This window comes from Nicotiana attenuata, unplaced genomic scaffold (genome assembly GCF_001879085.1).
Source record: "Nicotiana attenuata strain UT unplaced genomic scaffold, NIATTr2, whole genome shotgun sequence".
NCBI classification, from domain to species: Eukaryota; Viridiplantae; Streptophyta; class Magnoliopsida; order Solanales; family Solanaceae; genus Nicotiana; species Nicotiana attenuata.
Genome location: NW_017671297.1, coordinates 44,424 through 49,218, shown reverse-complemented (window position 1 = coordinate 49,218; position 4,795 = coordinate 44,424).

Below are 4,795 nucleotides of genomic sequence, written 5' to 3'. Positions count from 1 at the left end.
GCCTGAGTCCCGGTTCAACTGTAGTTGAACTTTCTGGTGAAGGCGCATAGCCTGTCTTGGTTCAACCGTGGTTGAACTTTTTGGCGAAGGCGCATAGCCTGGATTTAATGGCGAAGGCGCATAGCCTGAGTTCCGGTTCAACCGTAGTTGAACTTTCTGGTGAAGGCGCATAGCCTGTCTTGGTTCAACCGTAGTTGAACTTTTTTGGCGAAGGCACATAGCCTGGATTTAATGTCGAAGGCGCATAGCCTGAGTTCCGGTTCAACTGTTGTTGAACTTAGTCGATTTTGATGGCGAAGGCTCGTGGCCTGAGTCCCGGTTCAACTGTAGTTGAACTTTCTGGTGAAGGCGCATAGCCTGTCTTGGTTCAACCGTAGTTGAACTTTCTTGGTTCGTGGGTTTTTGGGAGCTGAAGCTCGATTTTGATTCGAGATCTTGAGCAGCTTAATCGTTATCTTCCCAACCGGGGTATGTAGGCTGTCTCGAAGCGATTCTCGATTCGAGATTCCTCCGTGCTGGTTTCCGGCTGGAGCCCTTATCAGGGATGTGGGAGATCTCTTACGAAGATTCTCCCCAAAAGAGAGGGGGAGCTACTTCTTCTTGTTTGCACCATCCGATAGATGAGAAACAGAGGAACTGGATCCCGATTCGAGATCTTCGAGTTCCATCGGCCTGATGTGCCGCTTTGGCTTGTTTAAGCTGGGTTGTTCTTCTTTTTCCGGCGTTTCTTTCCTTTTGGTCCATGGAAGAACTACGCGATTTTGCTATGAAATCCCCACAGACGGCGCCAAATTGTTTGCTCAAAAGTTATTACATATCTTGTGAGTGTAAAACAATACAAATAATCACGGGAAAATCATAGCAAATGTAATAATCCGTTTGACTAAATGAAAGAAACGAGAATAAGTGCTCAGAATTAGGGGGAGAAACATTCGAAACTTTTATTGATAATATTTGTTTGGTCTGCCTCTCCATGAAGAGGTTCAGAGCCTTACAATGGTGTTTTCTCTTCCCATAAGATGGGTATATTTTTTCCTTCTCTCTCCTCTCTATAGTGGTGAAGAAGCAGCCCCCTTTCTAGGGCTTCCACTCTTAGTATTTATAGCTGTGGGCTTTGTGAGCTAGCAATAAGTGGCCGTGACCACGTTGGGATCTCGCCTTTATGGTGGCGGATAGGCCATGGCCTTGTTGATCGAGCCGGATGCGGGTTGAATATCGTCAATTCTAAGTGGTCGTACCACTAATTAATCATGAATTAGCTTGAAACGGGATTAGCCTCGTTAATTATCGTGGGGTCGGGTTCTGACCCATACAAATATATCTACTCATCTGCATATATGTGCTCAATATAAAAAATTCAACTTCTACTCAGTCCTCCAGTAAATCCTTGAAAGCAGAAAGATGATAGAATTAAGAAAATATTTCAGCTCATATAAATAGCTAGTAAAGAAAAAAAGTTTAAAATGGATGCAAATACTTCAGTATTTGAACATAATAACCACAGAATAATCACACAAATCATGCACACGCTATTGGGATCCCTCTGGTACAACTACATTTCAAGTTGATAGATTCGCAAAACTAAGCTTTCTTGAGCCGAGGGTCTATTGGAAAGGGTACGTTGTTGTTGTTGATTCGCAAAACTAAGAAACTGAAGTTGCAAATTTTGATTTTATGGGTGGTGAGGAGTTATTTGAGCTTCTAACACAACAAATAACTACTTTTGTTGAACCTTGACACTTCTAAAGAGTAAATGTATAATCAGCCTGTACATGCTTAACATGTATGATAGTGGCACATCTATATTCACCAATTAACCTTTTGTTTTTGGATATGACTTTATTTGAGAAGAGAATTCTCTTGGAAAGCACATAGTGCAAAAAGAACGGAAAAACCATCACCCTGTGATTCCGCTAAGTGATACCCTGTGTCATTGTCCAAATATCCCTCATGGCCTCATCATTTTTTCATGGACGCATGCCGCCAACTTCAGAACTCGCAGAAATTTCCTCACTTCCATTTGCCGATCTTCCCCTCTGACCTTGTTATCTTCACTCACTTGACAATGACAGCAATCTACCTCAGTTAGAGATATAATTTCAGCACCGTAACTAAGTGATTCCCTACAATAATAGTAAATGTCTCCAATAAATTGATAAATAATACTTCTTGCCCAATGCCCTCAAGTTTCAAATTCATATCAACATTGTGTGTATCAGCCTATCCGGGTGAAGTGAGAATCATAATTCTATTGAGATGAAAAAGATGCAAATGGCATGTATGTGCATTGGTATATACTACTCATATTAATTATAAAATTATAATTTATAACTCGGGTACCTGCAATCAGCTTAAATTTTTGAAGTAATGCTAGTAGTAATAGTAGTAGTAGTAGTACTCACAAGATTGAAACTTTGCCAGTACTATCAGGGTCAAAATACTGTATAAAAATATATGAACACAACTTGTAGAGTCACCAATTTATTGGCAGTTGGGTATAACATTTAGATTGATTAATAATTTAATGCAAACAAAATAAACAACATAACTTTTATATTATCCAACAAATATCATGTTTCAAATAGACTGGATAAAAATATCTTTTCACTTAAAAAGGAAAGAAACTATCAGCAAGTTTTATCTGTTGTGCTACTATATATCGTATGTTAACCGTCACTAATCTCATATATGCAAAAACATGATGGCTTATTGCAGTCCCCAATACGATCACAATGAGGCCTAGATGAAGATGTATTCGTGCAGAATCAAATTTTGAGACCAAAAGACTGTAGCATTTCTTTTTAAAAATAGCATTTCTTTCAATTATGTCCTCTTGAAACAAGGACAAATCATAATCTGAAGAGTTGGAAAAATCTAGAAACTTAGGAAAAAATAGAGGTCCTTCTAGTAGGATGAGCAATTTCTTCTTCAACTGACACCAAGATATAAATTCCAGGCATCTAATTTAAAAGGTTAACATTAGAAAAATCCCATAAATTTAAGAGAAATAAATATACTTTTAGCAGAATGGGCCCTATCTTCTTCAATTGAGGTTCAAACAATATTACTGACTTAATGAAAGAAATTCTCTAAATTGACAAATTGTAGGAACACAAAATTTCTTTAGTAGTTTAGAGACCCTTGTTTTGTGTTCCACATAAATTAATACTGGAGGAAATATACTTTTGAATTTCTCTCTCAGCTAAACCTCTCTTAGTAATTTAAAGTATAGTGAACCAAGTTAACATGCTAGACAATTAAATAAAATTGGGAAGATAAAATCATAGTCAGTAATTAATAGCATATGAGAACTCTTTGTAGGAGCCACCTAGCTACTTATTATACATCGAGGAGAAATATAATTTTGTGATTAATAAGAAAATACAAGACAAACCTAACCATAACAATCAAAAGTCATCTATTTCCTCGACTCAAGTGAACTTCCAAAAAAATCATAGATAAGGCTACTACAAAATTCCAAAATAATCAATTAAACTCAAACCATTTACCATTTGAAAGAAAAGGCATGAACCTTAATCTTCGGAAGATAGAGAGAAAAATTCAAAGGATTATCGCTATCTTTCTCCGATCAATGGGTAAAGCATTCACATGGAAGTTAACCAGACAAAAGTTAAATAAAGAGTTTAGGTTTAACTTTAGAAACTTCAAATTGAGGCGAAATTCCCAGCATCACTTAATTGAGGAAAGTAAGAGGTTTATAACGGAGACGAAGAAGTAGCCAGTGAAGTTATGGAGAAGAATGCAAAAATAAACTGAAGTTCCATATAAAGCAACTGCATACTAACCTAACAAACAAAAGAAAATCTCCATGTTTCACTGATTTGAAATTTAGGTTCATAGATGAAATATGTATTTAATTGTAGAAATTCGCCCATACGTCAAACAGCTTGGCTGCATTGAAGTTCTCTTCTGCTGCGTAACTATCTTTGCTCCAAATGATAATTTAGTGATCCCAATAATGTAGGAGTGTGCAATCCTACGGGAAAAACATCCACAGAGGCATTAAAAAAAAATAATCACAAAGATATAATAATTACACCAAAGAATATGAAGAGAACTGAAAAATCAGATGCATAACTCAGCTGGAAGCCAGATGTCATCTACATCGATTCAGCTTTGTTTGCTCGTGCTCGTGTTAGCCTCCTTTTTATCATCTTGTATCATTCTATATAATTTGTGTCGCTAGACTTTTCGTCTGAATGTACTTTTTCGAAGTTTTGATCATTTTTCAAATTTCTATCCGACATTTCTGTAATACTTTTCATTATCGAACATGAAATTTTAGTAACATGTTTAACGTTATTGAGTTGAGGAGAATCCTGCTTGGTAAAAACACCGCTAGCCTCAGAAGATAATGCATTAGTTGAGTTACCAATAACTGAATTGTCAAGTAGGCGATATCTTTTCCATTCAGCTCTTTGTGCTTGATGGGTTTTCAATAACTTAACTGTATGTTTTGATGATCTAACAAACTTACTGTCAAGAACCAGATAGGGAACCTAACACACTTGGTATAAATTGCTAATCAACGGACTCCAGCTAATGTGAACTGCTGCAACTGTAGAAGACAGAGAAACAACACAGGGACTTGATCCCTTGTGTGTTCCTGACAGCAGTACGAAAGTCAGCTGTGTACAACTGGAAAGTGACTGCCACAGAAACAGTGCACACAGTGCAGCACAGTTCTGCAGCCACTTGTTCTTTGACCAACCAAGTGCTTACATCATTCAAGTGATGTCATTAAAGGTGTATTAACAAGAGTATTAGAACAAAA